The sequence below is a fragment of the Haliaeetus albicilla genome, chromosome 5 (genome assembly GCF_947461875.1).
Source record: "Haliaeetus albicilla chromosome 5, bHalAlb1.1, whole genome shotgun sequence".
NCBI classification, from domain to species: Eukaryota; Metazoa; Chordata; class Aves; order Accipitriformes; family Accipitridae; genus Haliaeetus; species Haliaeetus albicilla.
In genome coordinates, this window is record NC_091487.1 from 49468947 (window position 1) to 49486158 (window position 17212).

Below are 17212 nucleotides of genomic sequence, written 5' to 3' on the forward strand. Positions count from 1 at the left end.
ATCAAAACCAACAGGAATCTAAATATTAGTCTTAATATGGTTTGAGTCAAGCCCTGAAACACCAAGGAAAAGTGCAGATACGTTCTCTTGTGAGCAGCCCCTCTCATAAGGACCAGTATATCCTCAGGTGTGCTCACACTCGCGCCAGGAGCATGGCCCACGCTAAGAGACGTTCCCAATTCAGGAAGGCGAATGGAAGCGTGCAAGACCAGCCTGCAGGTCTGACAATCTCGTCAGCGGGAAAGGTTCACGTTGCAGACTTTAAAAAGACAGTTTCATCTACCCGCGTAGTCACACCACTTGTTTCCGAAACCCCACCAACAAAACCAGCTCAGAAATTTTGCAAGGGGAAACCCTAGGGATGCTACGATCAGGGACCGCAGGCCACAGGCGCAGGCAGGGGCCGTGCCCCCGCTCCTCGGCGCAAGGGCAGGATCCAGGCGGGAAGAAGGACGGCGTTCCACCAGCACCTCATTCAGCTGCGCCCCAGATGCCGTCCCACGGCGGAACGCAAGGCCGTTCCTCAAGCCCTCCGCACGGCTTACACACCGGCCGGCGAATGCAGGACTTCAGCCAGCCGAAGCGCATTACCCAGCGCCACGCACCTTCACCAAACAAAAACGCCTCTCTAGGATCACCTAATGAAGCTTTTCAAATTCTTTCGCACAGCTGGAGAGAACAAGGATTCATCTGATCTACCTCTCCTTTCCAAAGCTGACTCAACACCAAACGGTGTCAATTTTTTTTAATTATTTTTTTTCTACTGGGCTAACCCACCACGAAGGCAGCAACTTGGTGCCCCATAAATAGTCTGGAGATGTTCTGCTGGCCTCACCTATCCTTAATTAAACTTGATAGAATTTAACTATTGAGCTGAAGTATGCAGAAGAAGTGACATCAACAGAATATGGGAAACAGCCCTCTCAAAACAAACTGTTGACACTCTGGTATGCACCCATATATCCAACAATTTTACTGCTGCTCTTTGACTACTCAAAAGAAGATCTCACCTTTCCCATCTCCACAAATGAGACCTCAGGATCCTTGCTTTCCTCCCCCATCTTTTGCATATTCCCTTTTCAAACTGGACCCACATCATGCCTTTATTCACAATACATCTCAAACAAATTCACAAACAGGTCTTACTTGGCTTTGATAGCAGAGCCGTGTAACAGTTGAAAAGAAACTCAGTGGTTTCCACTTAGTTATGCTTTGAGTTCCTGAGGTTAAAGCAAACCTGAAACTCAAAATGAAACTCTGCTTAGAGTGAGAGGAAATATATGAGAAGAGGAGGGGGAAAAACCTGTGCTTATATCCCACCATGGTCTGAGAAGCATCTCTGTAATTCAGAGAACACTGCAACCCCTTTGCAGTTGACAGCCAGTTAGAAGTAAGACTGCTCTTTCACATCTGTATACATGATAGTACAATTCCTCATAAAAAAGTGTAAGAAGTCAGTAATGGCACAGAGCGAGCCAGTTCAATGTGAAAAGAGATCAGGAACATACAGAAAAAGAAATATTTTGTAATACAGTAGTAGCATCTAAGACAACAAAGTTATTTTGCTCCCTACCACAGGTTTGCTGTGCTATTTCAAAAACATTACTTAATTCTTTGGACTCACATCATACAGAAATGGAGAAAATTGTTATGGCTATTAAAAGGCGCCACATGTTTGCAAAACACTCTGAAATGCTTGGGTGGAGAATAGAGGAGAATACCTCATTAGAATCACTTAGCTGATGAGTATTAAGCTAGAGACAAATCTGAATTAGATGCATGAACAACTGATTTAATCTGGTTGAAACAAATTGTATTCCCTGTATAAGCAACTACCACGCCAAAAACCTAGCTATGAAAGGCAAGAAGCAAAAACGTAGTGGAGTTTCAGAAACATAAAACTGATGGACTGGATTGGGACTGAAAAAATAGACTTACCTCCTTGGTTAAATAAAGAACCCCATCCAACAGAGAGGAGGAAGGGATAAGAGGGGGGAAAGTGGAGATATATCAGCATTTTCTGATTAACTGAAAACATTAGGGTTTTTTAGGCATTCCATAAAGTTGTATCCATGACAGCTACAGTACCATCCTTTCAAAATGAACTCAGTGCAGAACTGTCCCAATCCGCAGCAGCGAGCATGGATTTTTTTAAGCATCAAGCTCATCTGTATCCCTCTTTTGAGTTTCATCCACCAAGACGTAGCTCACCTCAGACGGCAGAGTTAAAATCACTGTTGCTTTGTCTCCAATTCTATTAGCAAGGCTTTACTCAAGCTGTTACACTCTAAAAACCGCAACTGATTTAATAGAAAAGTAGCAGTTCAAGGAGCTCAGGCACCCAGTTCGGTGGCCTATGTTATTCCCAGGCCTAGCAGTCTTTAACTCTGTTGATTACTGGAATGACTTTTAATCAGTACAGCTACATAGGAACAAGCCATAGCATGAAAACAAGAAAAAAAGATGACACATGCCTAAATAGTTATTTCCTTCCACTGTCAGGAATAGCATTTAATAGATGCGCTAGTAGATGCATCCCTCCTGGAGCAAAACAGGCCAGGAATGTATCACTTGGATGACACAAACATCAGTAAGCTATCAAACTTTTTGCTGTAGAAAAGACCTTTGGATTGAAGTGACAAATGTGTTTTCGAACCCAGAAACCGACTCAGCAGCTTCAACCTGTTTCCAATAACTCCCAAGTAGCATCTGCTGCAAGATTCAGGAAATATGTGTATAAACTTATTCAAAACAAACGACAACGTACCTTGAACAGTCTGTAGAGATCACAGCAGTTTTGCTGAGCATATGGAGAAGCTGTTGGCTTGTATTTAAAAGGAATAAAAGCCATAGCTGCTCAACAAGTAAACTGTTCATATTTGCTAGTTAACATGAACAGCAGAACTAAACCAGCCCTCCTCTCCTGCATCACGCTCCCTTCTGAATTTCACACACACAGGAGGGGAGAACTCCCAACAAGAGCCCTTCCTCCAGCATGGGCTCTAAAAACATTTTCACAAAGCTCAGGTCCTTTTAGACCTTTCCTTCCTTGGTCAGACGTGGTGAAATTCATAAACTAATTCATAAAGTTACAAGAGGGCAACAGATAAGGGAGAGCCACAGGGATGCTTTCTTAAAGATGCCAGGCAGAAGCATGGGGTGGGGTGGGGTGGGGGGGTGAGAACACAGTTTCAGAAGAAAGTCATATCAGTCTAAATGTAATGACATGCTTAGTTTTCCAGGAACATTAATCAGAAAGCATGCAGGATACACTTCATCAAAATCAAACAAAATGCCAACAACTACAATTACTTTAGGAACTATCTCTGCTGCAACTAGAATGATTATCATCTTTGTGCTTTCTTGCACTTCATACTTACTCCTTTTTGTTTGTTTTTTGTTTCCACATTCCTGTTGTTGTTATTAAAAACATAAGTTTACCCCACATTTTTAACCCTGGGGCTACAAAACATGGGAGTTAAGTAGCCTGCTTATACATCACAGCCCACCCTCAGCCAGCTCTAGCATAACCAGGTTTTTGCTCAGCGCAATCTTCCGTCTTCTGAGTTGCACTTAGCCCCATCTCATGTAGTAAGAACGAGTTGTTATGCCCTACTGAATAAGCCCTGGAACCCAGCACATACTTAGTCAGTATATATTTATGCTTGAATTCACATCAGCAGAAACAATGAGTACAAAAGGACATACATTATGGGGGGAAAAAAAAACACAAATACTACAGGCGTCTGGAAAAGTCACATATGAAAACTGAACTCATTGAAAATGAGTTACAAAAAGGACACAATTCTAGTGCTTATTTGCCTGCTACTTCTAAGCCCTTGATGATGCATTCAAGTCCCATTCCTCCACTCTTTCCTTAAGAATGAAAGCTACGTCTACTTATTTCTCAAATAAGAGGTTAAATATCTCACCTATTCTGTGTCTTTGGTTGCTAGAAATTTAAGGAATTGAAATTCTTCCAAAAGGGATTCAGGAGTCAGTAAACACTACCTGTGTTCAGCTGAACTTTGAAAGTGAACGTTGGAAGTCTTATCAGGGCCTCAACTGACATCAGACAGCCTATAAACACACTGCATTAAAGTAATTACAAAGAATTTTATCTTGAAGGCTGAAGACAAATGTGAAACTGCCACCTTAATTCTGCTGTAAAACTGCCAGAGGAAATACTGCTATTAAATTGACATAGCTAAAAAGAGTCCCATGTGGGCTTGAGTGTGCTTGAGCTTCCCTGCCCACCCTTGGCACTGCCAACTTGCAGGTACCATCCACATAGAACCCAGTGCAACGCACCGTACCTGACCTGACAGCTATTTCAATGAGAGATTCAGGACACCCCTGTCATCGACAACCACAGAATAATCCACCTCTGGAAAACCATCTTCCTAGCTTCACCAAGAAGCAGCTCTTTTTCAATCCGAGTCCAAGAATTTTCTTCCCTCCAATACGTTATAGAAGTCCATGGCACTCAAATCTTAGCAAGAATGCCATACGTTGTCTATGAACTGTGTATCAAGAGCGTACATTGTCTTGGATTACTGTGAAATTTTCATTTACTTGGGAAGGGAAGCCTGCTTTTTCTTGTGTTTTGGAACACAGGAGAATCATATTTTCTCTTTTTAGTTCAGTACTTTGGTAGCACTTTTAAGTTCATGAATCTCTTACACATTATAGCTAAAAGAAATGTCGCAAACCTGCGGGAATCTCTCAGCACTCTGCACCCTATGTGACAGGTCAATCAGTCACAATGGTCTCTCTTGGCTGTAAAAAATATAAATAGCTTTAATAAGAGAAATTGAATCTAAACAGCAAAAAAAGAGAATGCAAGTGCTCTTACATCACGATTCTCCACTTACCTACACAGAAATGCCGTTAGATTTGGGTTACTACCACGGATCATGTTCCCAAACCTAACATCCTTCCCACGGCTGTAAAATAGATGGCATAACTCACTGCGCATATTTTCAACTATAGGTCGTTTTTTGTCACCAAAATGCTAACAAAGTTCTTCACAGGGGTCAGAGGGCAGGATTTTACCCCTAGCTAGGTGGTTTCCTAGTTTCAGGAAAGTCGGTTTATCAGGAGAGCACAAGGTCTTGTCTCTGCTGATCTGTCTATACCATTAGGGACTACTGCACAGTTGGACCGTGGCATCTGTTTTAGAAAAAAAACTACGTAGCCTACACATCAGCTTCTGTGGCCGGTGCACGCTGCCTCACCGTGAAATAAGATCTACGGGTATATACATTAAATAGGTATGCACATACAGCACTATATGCAAGATGTAAATGGCTCTTGCACACTGATCCAGGTACCGATGAGTTCTGCGTGACTGAAACCTTCCATACCACAAAACTGCAGCATTGCCTATAAATATGCTCAGCACTTGATGCTGACAAACAAAAAAATCCCTCCAGCTGAGACGGCCCACTTCCATGAACGAATCGTCATATGACTGGAAAAGGCAGAAAAAAAAAAGAAAAAAAAATAGCTGTGCTTTGGACTATTCTTTTCAGCCCAGAGAGGCAGGGGCTGCGTCGGCCAGCGTCACCGCTAGCACTGTGCGTGGCTGTGGCTGATGTCCCCCCGAGAAGGCGGCCGGGGCGGGTTTGGCAGTTGAAGGAACCAAAAAGCAGATTATGCCCACGAAAATGGAAAGCCCTGTAAATAATCCCGGGGCAGAGAGGCTCTGAGTGCTCGTCGGGGAAACGCGAGTGGCATCCCCACGGGGGAGAGGCCCGAGGGAAGGGGGAAAGGGACGGAGCTCCACTTTTTTAAGCGGGCAGCCTGCTACTCACGGCTGTCGTCTCCTCTCGCCGCGGCTACGTGCTAATCCGGTTTATTTCGAGAAAGGGGAGAAAACGCGCTCTCCCTTCATCCCCGGTTTCGGAATTGTTGCGTCTCCCGGGGAGGGGGGAAAAGGCTCAGCCCGAGACATCTGGTTTGGAAATGACTCACTCGGCAGCGCTGCGGAGCCGGAGGGTCTATTTTTAATATTTTATTTTTTTTTAAATGGAGAACTTACCCAGGTTTTATGCCTGCTCTCGGCTTCAGAGGCACCGCCGGGCGAGGGGAGCCGGCTCAGCCCGCTCCCTTCCGCAAGCCTCCCCCGGAGAAACATCCCCTCCGCCCGGCTCCGCGGGCAGGGGCGGCCGCGCAACCCCCCCCGGCCGGCGGCGGCGGCCCGGCCGCGCCGGGCTGCGGGGGACGGGCGGCTGCCGGGGGGTGGCCCCTCCGCGCCGCCTCCTCGCCGCGATCCGGCCAAATTTGCCACCGGCCGGCCGGGATTTTACACTTCCCGGCTGCCGGCAGCCTTTATGGGTTGTTTTCTTTTTTTTTTTAAGAAGCTGCCTCTGGCTGGCTCCGCCCAGCAGGGACAAAAGGCGGCCTGGTGGGGGCAGCGGGGGATGCCTGCCTGCTGCCGCAGTCAGGAAGGTTGAGTTCTCCTGACCTTTAGCCAAAGGAGGGGAAGGGAGAAGGATGGAGGAGCTCCGGAGGCCTGGCCCCGGCCGCCTCCCCAGCCCCGGGCTGATGGACCTGGTCCGGGAGATGCCGCAGCTGCCGCCGGGCTGGCTCGGGGAGCGGGATTCGCCTTCGCACCGAGCTCCAGATGAAGAACCCGGGTCGTCGTGGGCAAAAAAACGTGCGGGGCGGGGGAAGGGCAGACGTGCCGTTTAAAGAGAGGGCTTACTTTATTTTGATCGCAGGGTTCGGGGCTCTGCCGGCAGTTTTGCTCTCTTCAGCTGTCGCAGTCTGCAGCAGGTATCAGACAGGAAACTGCTGAAAAAAAAAAAATCACCGTAATTCGGGGTCCTCGAGGAGATTAGAAAGCTGCAATTAGTTGCAATCAGCCAGCGATCGCGTCGAACCTGTAACTCAGATTTTTGGAGAGCTACTCGTTGATGTAAAGCGCTGACATTTTGAAGTGCTTAAAGGAGAGGGACCAAATCTGTAAAACAGGATCGTTTTCTCTTAACGGCTTAAGAGGCTTTTGTGAATTAGTTTACGCGTGGTACCCCTGATGCTTGGTAACCCAATGCACCGCTTGTTAAAAGAGAACTCAAATCGTGACTTTACAACTGAGTTGCACCTGGTCTTAAATTGAGAAAAGCTGGTGCTATTCTGGAACCAGTATGTTAATCCATCAGCCCGTGCTGAGATCCTGTAACACTTTTAAGTTGTTCTGTAGATTTCTGTAGCAAGCTTACGTGAGAACACTTGCAGTATGTGTTTGTAGGAGAGGTATTCTCATGTCTCTCTTCTTCCTTTTCTATCTCTAGATGTGTAAAACAAAGACTCACTGAGGTCCTGTGAGCATTCCCTGCTGCCCATTGCTACTACCGGTTATACAAATAGGATTTACTGGTATGAACATGAAATCAGTACCCGGGGCCTGCAGACAGGATTTTACTGCAAGCTATATGAACACATACAAACACACGTTTCCTGTCCCAGACTGATGTGGCATATGATGAGAGTTGACATCTATTCAGCACATAAAATTTTAGTGCATCTCTTAATCTACTAACAATTAAAAGTGCATATTGTCATTCATTCTGCAGCTGCTTTTCAAGCCAACAGTTACTAATTTTTTAGAGACAACATTGCTGAAATACAGTTTGAGCGGTGGTCTCAGTCTGTGGCTCATGATGTAGCCTGGAAGCGACCGCCACTATGGGTAGTTTGGCTGCAGAAGCAAGAATGTGATTTATCGTAGTTGAACTGTTTGTTCTCCATGAGCCAGCAAACATCCTAAGGAATTTGCAGGTGAAGAGAATGGTGACCTTACATACCTGGTGAGGTGGCATGCTCCATTGGAGAGAAATTCTCAGGTTTTCTAAAAAAAAAAAAAAACCAAAAAAAAAACAAACCCCAGCACAGAAGCTGGCATCTTTCCCCAAATTTTAACTCACATGTTCATGAATCAAAACTTGACAATACGTTTCAGGTGTGGGACAAATCCTTGCACATGCAGAGTTGTGGATCTCCAGTTTTACAAGGGGGAAGCCGTTCGCCATACCCATGTGGTTCTAGCTTCAGAACTACTACTGAGGGTACAACAGAGACTTACTGTGACCATCCTGATGTGTGGCTGGACTCCCGCTTGTAGGAGAAAAGGGAGGAAAGAGCTGAAAAGATCCCTGCCATGGCACTGGGAAGAATGGGGGGTCCTCTTTGATTTCCTCATTACGAAGGAGTGAGGCTTCTGTGGAAAGGAAAGAGTCCTTGTCATTGGCAGTGAGGGCCCCCGGTTATCTTACGCAGGAGCACAGGTACTGGGAAGGCTTTAACATGTGGCAAGGGCAGGCAAGACAGACAATTAGAAACATTAGCCCAGCAGAGACTTAGGTGGGATTCATTTTACCTAACTTTAGCTATCTGAGATTATGCAAAACACACCTACCTTTCGAAGTTAGGTAAGGTAAATCCTGCCTTAAAGCTTGCCTGAGTGGAATAGGGTTGCAGTGAAAGGGCTCTGAAAGAAAAGAGTTATGTTTAGATTGACAGATGGGAAAAATGACCTTTAATAGGTCCCTTTTCCCTTTTAGCTTTGGTTAGAGCAAAAAGAGAAGAATACGGTTTCCAAAGAAAGCTCCTTGCCTTACACAGACAAGTGATAATTTACAGGCGTCTGCTTTCGGCACCGAAGCCAATACATGGTGCAAATGCTTTGTGTGAGAGGAGTCGACTCTTCTGTGGCCTTGTTCAAGTCTACAGCATCATCTCGGAAAAACGAAAAGCCGGCAAATTGACAACACCAACGATGTCGCTACAGACATTTGTATAATAAATGGATATGTGAAAAAGAGCTACAGCCTTAATTTTGTTTTTGACACTCTGCCTCAACACCACACATCCTCTCTGCAGCACACTCTATAGCAAGACAGCCCTGAGCACACACACGTCCTGCTCTCACACAGCCTGGTGTTCAATAAGAGCCAAACCACAAGAGTTGTGACTAACAGATGTGACCTTTTATTGGTTTGCTTTATAATGCACTTGATGATGGGATGAATCCACAACATACCGCCTTTGCTTTGGCTGTGTGATCCAACAGGTCTTCAGCATCACGCGCTTCCCAGAAATGAGTTCTAGGAAAAGACCCACAAGTGTGGTCTCTGAGGAGGCCAATGAGGAGAGTCATCATTTCTGAAGAGCATTCCTAATTCTGGCACTAATTTTCAGAGCTGAGGGTTGCAGCTGAACTAGGTGAAGAGGTCACCGTCCTTCAGTTTATTCTTATCCTATCCACCAAAGATCTCTTTCCCTTTCCCTCTGCTGGGAGAGCATGTATTCGCTCCAGCTGTCCAATGAAAAAGAGAGAGAGAGGGCACACAAGCAAGCGAGAAAAATTTGACTTCAACTAAAGTGGATGATGTTGACAGCAGAGGATTTGGCAGTAGCTACACTTGCAGTTACCTTGCAGATTCTAGCAAGGAGTGTGGGGCAGAGAGCTGGGGATAAGCTGGGAGCTGCAACCTCCTCTCCCAGCTCAGACAGTGAGGAAGACTAGTCTGGTAGTCCTCAGTGGCATTGTGCAAATTATTTAACAATGTGGTCCACCTTTCTTTTGGGGCTGTAGTGAGAAAATTCCATGTATTGATGATGCTATGAAGCTTAAACGACTCCTGCAAAGAGAACAAAAAAGTTTAATTTTTTCTTCAGTTGTCTTTCAGTGTTCATTTCTATGGTTTCAAGCTTGGGGAGGGGAGCGGAAGGGAGGGTAACACCTCCAAGCTGTGGGATTGAGGGTACATTATTCTATTAATTTCACAAGTCAAAGCTCTGGCACAAATGATATTCAGGAAACAAAATGTAATTCCACAGGGGAAAATGCAGCTATACTACATCTGGCGAAAAATAATTCAGGTCACAGCTATTCATTGGGAAGAAGGATTCTCAGAAGCTGTAACACTGAAAGAGACCTAAAATAGCAGGAGAGCAGACAGTAAATTAGACATGCCTGTAATTTGAGATGACAGGAGGGGGGAAAAAAAAAGAGAAACAAGAAAACAATGGGATAGTAGAGTTCATAAACAGAAACTGTAACAAAGGCCTCTGTTAGTGGTATTGTAGCATAAACCCCCTGGAATACTGCATTCAGTCCTGAACATCATCTCATCAAAAAGACATCAGCAAACATAAAGGAATTAATTTTTTAAAAAAGTAAAAGTGATGAGGATTGATTTAGAGACGCTGTCATAAGAGTTGAAAGAGCTAAGTACAGCTGTGCATGGCGTGCAGGACACAAAGCTATGAAAAGTAGGCAACGTGGGAGAACAACTATTTAGGTTTGCAGAAGTGAGAGCATTATTATTGTGAGGAAGGAGAAAGTAGGATGAAATGAGGCAAAAGGATGAGGATGAGTACTGTTACAATAGCTTGGCTGCAAGATCCACTGCCTGGTGGAACAGTTGCTCCAGGAGACTTCTTGCGGTATTTTAAGTAAGCACAATGCTAGTGTTTATCCCTTAGCCTACCAAGCACAGTGGGCTGGTTGATCTTTTACAAAGGAATTTTCCATCTCTAATTTCTGTGTTTCCAAAGCTTCCTCCTCTGTAGAGCACTGTTTGTCACGTCAGTGGCAAACCTCTGAGAAGACAAACAAACAGCCCACAGGGAGAGAAAATCTCAATGAAGAAAAGAACTAAAGCATGTTTGTGTGTGATAGTTTACAGTCACACCACAAATCATAGCCATGCAAAGGCAGTTGCAACCAGTCTTCCTTATATTGGCCTCTGCTAGAAACCATAAATCAAATTTCCAAAGGACACAAGCAAGCAGAACAGACCCTTCTTTCCATCCTCCTGCTTTAATTCTTCCCATCCCATTCCTGACTTGATTTGTCTCTCCAGCATCCTCATCTGCTCCATCTCCCTCTTGTCTTTCATCCCCAAGGTCAGTAAACCAAATGTTTAAATTCATTACTTGGAATCCTATACATCCATCCTAAACCCTCTCCAATCTAGTTTCTATACCTTAGGCATCAGAGTGGTACGTCACATTTTCTAAATACCATGTTTCTGTCAATCCTCAGAGGAGTTCCCACCTTCTCTAGCGCGTCAGCCATTTTTGAAGCACACGGATGTCCTTTCGCCTTCTGTTTTCCCTGATGGTCTTCTTGTGCTTCCTTCTACCTCCTTAATTGCTTTATCACTGTATCCTCCTTCAGCTTCCTAAGGGAAGGCTTTTTCTTTTGGTCACTTCTCCTTCATCTTGTCTCCAGGTAATTTCACATATACAAAAATAGTTTAACTACTAGTGCATGGTTGTACTCTCTACTCCAGTCCCATCTCTTCCTTCTCCAGTCTACTATTCTATACTATAAATTACACACACACCCCCTATACACATTTATTTGGGCATTGTTTTTAACTGAGACCTTGCTTTCTCTAGGTCCTCATATTCAGGCAATGTCTAAATTTTGCAGATACTTTCTGTGTGTCTTCTTTCAAATAACGTCCTTCCTTACCCACAGAGCAATATATCTCAGCCTGACTTTAGTCACTTCTTATTAAAATTACTGTGATATCTTTTTCTCCAGCTTTCAAAAATATAATTTTCACTCATCAATATGCAGAACAGTGCTACAAATGTCCTTGCCTTTGCCTCTCATATTGAAAGCAATACCTTTTACTTCCCATCCCTATCTTGGCCCGTCCTTCTCTACTTAAGCATCACAGCTTTCAGCCTGCCTTTGTGTTACTGCATTTTCTCACATCATAGTTTTGCCAAAATTAGGTGTGATTGCCACTGAAAAAGGCCACCTCACACTCACACTGGCTTTGGCAATTAGCTCTGCCCAGCACCGTCCCTCCCTTGTGCCACCAAGTATCTATGTGACTGCACAGCAAATTGGATCGGGAAGACAAACACGGTTACAAAAGTGACACCACCCTCACTCCCCATGGGGAGCTTGGCCTGACTCTGTTCTGTCGAAGGCATTGGAAAAAGGCAATTTGACCCGCTGTTGTGTGAATCACACAGTGACACCAGCCTAAAAGCCCAGGAGAACCTCGGTGTGAGGAAAGCCCCGAAAGCAGAACTGCAAGTTTCTCTGCTGCGTGCGCTGCCTTGTTGTGAGCCTGCTCCATGGGGCTGACTTTCACATCACTCAGGATCTGTAGGCTGTGCCAGTAAAGAGGTCACCGCAGTAGGTAATTTTGGCAAGGTGACCAATGGCTCGGTTACCAGCTGGGAAGAGGTCTGATATTTCATGTATCAGCTGTCTGCTGGCAACAACTTTGGGTTATATTGTCTTTCAAAGCCGCACACCCAAAAGAGTATGCACGGGCTAGAAGACATCTTTCTTCTGGCAAACCAAGTGAATCACTAGGTGTTAGATGACTCTTACTGGTGAAAGGATGCCAAATCACACTGTTCTAATTACAGGAGGTTTCTAAGGTGCCTTCCTTTATTCATCGCTGACTTGCTGTGGTTCATCTGTTGGTTTTCAGTCTGTCTTTTTTTCACTTGCTACACCTCACTTGCTGACCATGCTATGCTCTGCAGGACAGAAGCACTCCTACACAGTGAAAGCCACTACCAGGGGTAGAGCTCTCTTAGTTGAGAAAAAAACAGGCTTTCCTCCTTAAAATACCTAAATGCATTCAGCACCATCACTTTGATGCAGCTCTTGGAGCCAGCTGAAGTCAACAGATCTGCATAGATGCAGCAGCAGGACATGTTCCCCTCCTGAGCTGACTAACACAAGAAAGTTTAGTGAGGGGCCAAGCAGAAATCATGTGTCGCACCAGAAGTCATCACAGTGGCTCTGCCTATATTTATATTCTGAAAGAATGTGGGAGAGACTTGAACTCTCCCAGCTGTCCCACAGTTGGTGGGATGAGGAGCAGACATGACTTTTCTCCTCGGAGCAGGTTTCTCATTTGTTGTTGTGTGGCATATGCCACTGATTTGGCGCAGTCGCTGACAACTTAGCCTCACCTCCCAAGGGTGACCCTGCCTTCCTTGATAAAAGGAGGAAAAACAGAACGCAGCAGGGTGCCATAGTCTGAATTTATGGGTTTACAGCTTGGTGCTTATTTACTCATCCGCCCTTGACTCCCACGGTAAATGCCAGGTCATTTCTTCCAGATGTAGCAGTGCTGAGGTTGAGCCAAACTGGAAGATGCCTTTAGTGGCTAAAGGATCTTATTTTCTCTGTCCAGGAATGGGGTTGTGCTGTGGGGGAGAATGCTGGGGGTGTCAGGGAGAACAAGAAAACCCTCAGCCATTCAGAGTTTATCTGCACAGAGAAAGGGACCGGCAGAGTTAGTGAGTTATAACTCTGTAACTATATCCCTCTTTCTTGACCATTTAAACTCCTTGAACAGATGCTGTCATCTGGCATAGGAGTGTCTGTGACTTCTGGCACAGAAGTGTTGTATACAGTGAGACTATACTGTAGGATTAAACTAGAGAGGCTCGGTGGACAAATGGGGGCATTTGAAAGGTGGACTGCATTTGAATATACAGAGTAAGACTGAGATGCAAACATCCAGAATATGCACAGCTTGTGATAATTATGTGGATGGTAAAATGAAGAACAGCTTTATGGAGTGATCCTCCATGTTATCAGATGCCTCTGATCCCAAATTATCTGTTGTTATCAGGTAGACCCTTTGTAACACAAAGGCACCATAAAGTGGGAAGAAGGGTATAAGATGCTAAAAGTGCTGCTTAAATGAAGGTGCAGACTGTGTATCAATCTTTTGCATAGGATGAGTCTTTGCAAGCCAGTAGGGCCTGTGCACTTGTGGAATTCAGCTTGTGATTGCCTGAATAAATGTATTTAACTAGAGAATCCCATATGTACGTGTTCATATTGCTTACGAGCCATACTGTATGGTGGCCAAATGGCTGTGTGTACAGACACGTTCTCCTCCAGTGAGCTAACATGGGTGCTTGAACACCAGCTGTGGAATCTGTGTCTAGGGCTCTGCGTTTGTGTGGAAGAGAGTCATATCCTAACTGTGCCAATATGAAACTGGGCAAATTGGTTTGACACATTTCCAATTCTCAGAATTTTTCTCAGTCTCTCAGGTTTTTGATTTATTTTCAAAAACTCTCCACAGAGACCGTTCTTTACATGGAACTTTCCAGTCTTGCCTGGCAGAAGGGTATTTCAGCCATTCATAAAGCAAATCCAAGATTTTGTATGGGTATATGTGTGGTGCCATCTCACTGGAACAGACACAGGGCCAACACTTGGGCTTTGCAACCAAAAAAATTCAACAAATAAAACAGGCTGCCTCTTCTCCTTCCCTCCCTCTCGCCCTCCCTCCTTTCCCCACTGTTTTCACACCTTGCTGAAACATGTGAAATCAAAACAGCAAAAACATTCCAAGTAGATAGTAATTTACTCTGGGTTATTACTCACCAGATCCATGTGCACCATGCCCTGGGCAGGTGTCCTCGCTCGCATCCTCCCTCTGCAACAGAAAGTGCATCTGCCAGGTCATGGCTAAGGAAAGGCACAGTCCCGAACTGTGGAAAAAAATAGCTTTAATGAGACCTCAGTAAAGCAATGCCTGGGCCAACACTGCATTACATCACAGGCCCGGTCTACCAAATGAGGCACACATGCAAAGAGCAACAGACTGTGCTGTTCACCTGCAGCTGGGGGACTCTGTATTAGGCTGCACCTAGCACACGGGGTTGCTCAGGGAGGGAGAGTTGATGTTCAGGCCCGGGCAGGGGATTTTGGAAGCGCGAGGCAAAAGAAAGTGCAGCTACATGTCATCTGACAGATCCATTTTCACCACGAATGATCAACCTGTTTAAAAATGAGTAGTTCTACCACTGAGAGATGCTTACTTAGTCTAATTGTACAATTGTTATAAGCAACTGGAAATAGGAAACCTGTCTGATTGCATAAATCTCAGCTCAGGCAGGCTAGCAGGGACCCCAGCTGGCTTGCATTTGGTTACTAGACAATGTAACATATTAATGGCCAGAATGGGTCCCTTCAGCTCAGTTTTCAATCTCCACCAGTAGCCAGAGGTAGATGCTTTGGATGGACCATAGGAACAGGAAAAGCATATGGAAAGGTGGTCATCTCCAACACTATTTTTACCTGTATTAGCCAAGTTAAAGCTAGCAGGAGGTGCTCCCTGCACTTCAATCACTCCTTCTCTACAATTGCAGATGTGTTTGAATTTATTTTCACATCTATGTTTTCCAAAGTCTGTAAAGGGCAGATGTCTTGCTGGGGACAACTCCATGGCACGAGGATGGCACACGTTCCTGGGAGGAGGCGAAGAAAAATAACTGGGTTAACAGGAGTTAAGCTATGTTGCTGCTAAATACGTAGCCACAGCCTGAACTGCAAAGTCAATGAAGTCAATTCTAACTAGCCATAATCTGATTCCATATCATCCCCTTCTCTGCACACAGTGGTCGTAAAATCAACCCAAAAAAGTCTATATATAAAGTTTAAGCAATGAAATCTTCTGTCACGTCCATTACCCTTGAAAAAGACATTTTGCTGACATAAAGGTATTTTTTTCATCTAATGAAAGTTGCAGTGTGCAGCAGCGCTCAGGGGAATAACAGTCTGCATGCACAGGATACAGACTGCCTGCACCTACCTTCTTGCATGAGCCTGGCAGCAGGGAAAAGAGGGCAGAAAGAACCAAGATTAACAGCTCACCGAGGAAGTTGTGGATTCTTGTAGCTGCAATGTGTTATTACCACTACAATGAGCTTCCAGTGTTTACTGTACACATACAGATTGTAGTGCAAGGAGATGGGCTGTCTGAATAAATAAACAGAAAAGGCCAGGGTCCAAGTCTGACTGAACAATAGACTGGGGAGAATGCAAGCCTCTTCTCTAGCAGGACTTCCCTCCAGGAAACCCAACTCGTAATAAAATCCTCCTGTATCCTGTGCCCTAGTCTGGAGGTGTTGACTCAGTTCCAGCTAATCATGTAGATAGTATTTGCAGAAGGAGGTGAGTGCAGGCTGCTGGATGTGACCAAGAAAGTACTGTGGAAGAAACCTCCCTGCTTTAGATGGGAGGAGAGTTGGCTTCAGCATTTTGAGTGAGGTTCATCTGTTCAAGTCCCCCCAAACGTGACTGCTTCTTTAGTCAAGTCACTGACCACGTGTCAGACCTAAAAAATTCAAAACTCCTCTCCTGCCTCCTTATCTTGAGAAATGGGAACAGTTGTCCAAACAGCCATTCTCATGACTCCAGCAGAAGGAGATTTTTAGACTCTGAAGCTCCCACTTCAAAATTTCTGGTGTTTTGCTCAGTACTGGAGGCTTACCTGTTTGGATTAGAGAGTCTTCTGAACACGAAGCTTCTCTTCAACGTATGAAAAACAAAGGCATCCATTTTTCAAACTGTGGCTTTTAAGCTGGCCAAGAGAAAGAGAGAGTTGGGACAGGAAGTTTCTAACTGAGAATCAATATCCAAGCCCAGACCTGTGCCATAAGAAATGCAGTTATCAACCTTTTGTAATTAGCAAGCCAAATAGTTTTCTGGGGAAAAAAAAAAAAAAAGAAAAAGTGGGGACTCTCTGGAACATGTTATATACTACTAGTGTTTGTTAATTAGAAGCTCAGTAAATAAAGCACCTGACATCTAGTTAATAAAAAGCTGTGATTTTAGGAAAATTAAATTACATGTTATAATCACAGCCATTTTAACTGGAGTACTGATCCTGCTCGATGGCTTCCAACAGTCAGAAGTCAGCAAGCATTCCATTGCCTGTACTCTTATATTTTATGGATCGATAGTGGTTCATAGTGCACAGATTGATTGAATTGATTGACACTGTTTCGGAACTTGTGATAGTGGTCTTGAAAATCAAGGTAGTTAGGATCTCTGCATACTTTAGTGTTTTTTAATATGCTGCATATTCATATCCGAAACTGGTTAGGTCATTATACTTGCCTTTACAAAACCAAGGTAGAGCCCTTTTTTGGCAAAGAAATGAGGTATTTTCACCTCTTTTAGCAGGACTTGGAAGTAGACTATTCCTATTTTTACATTTCCTGTTCCAGGAAGGAAAGAGGGTTTTTTAATTTTGGGGTTTTTTTTTTGCTGCAGACTTTTCTTTCTTAGTTGAATCAAATCCGAATCGGTGGTGATACTGAAAGAGTTATGCTTCCTGTTTGCTTCTGCTTAAGAAAAAAAGTTCCAGTGTGAACTGTTGAAAATGCAGCATATTTTTCTGTAACCAAT

At 44.5% G+C, this 17212-nt stretch overlaps 1 protein-coding gene and 2 long non-coding RNA genes across 7 annotated transcripts in view; 1 reads left to right on the forward strand and 2 right to left on the reverse strand.

Moving 5' to 3' along the window:
- PRR5L (proline rich 5 like) overlaps nt 1-6179 on the reverse strand; it is a 51889-nt gene extending 45710 nt beyond the window's left edge. For 3 of the 5 annotated variants that reach the window (XM_069784695.1, XM_069784690.1, XM_069784694.1), the window contains exon 1: nt 6044-6179. The gene's annotated coding sequence lies outside the window, so the exon portion shown is untranslated. Of the gene's footprint in view, nt 1-3932; nt 4098-5816; nt 5876-6043 lie in introns of those variants that run through there. The other 2 variants (XM_069784693.1, XM_069784691.1) reach the window with 2 other exon arrangements.
- Nucleotides 6180-6607: 428 nt separating this feature from the next.
- LOC138685338 (uncharacterized) lies at nt 6608-8827 on the forward strand. Its single transcript, XR_011324571.1, has 2 exons — nt 6608-7383; nt 8568-8827. It is a non-coding gene; the product is annotated as an uncharacterized lncRNA (long non-coding RNA).
- A 144-nt stretch (nt 8828-8971) lies between these two features.
- LOC138685337 (uncharacterized) lies at nt 8972-16479 on the reverse strand. Its single transcript, XR_011324570.1, has 4 exons — nt 16293-16479; nt 15098-15267; nt 14402-14508; nt 8972-9647 (listed from the first exon to the last, which is right to left on the reverse strand). It is a non-coding gene; the product is annotated as an uncharacterized lncRNA (long non-coding RNA).
- Nucleotides 16480-17212: the final 733 nt, after the last annotated feature.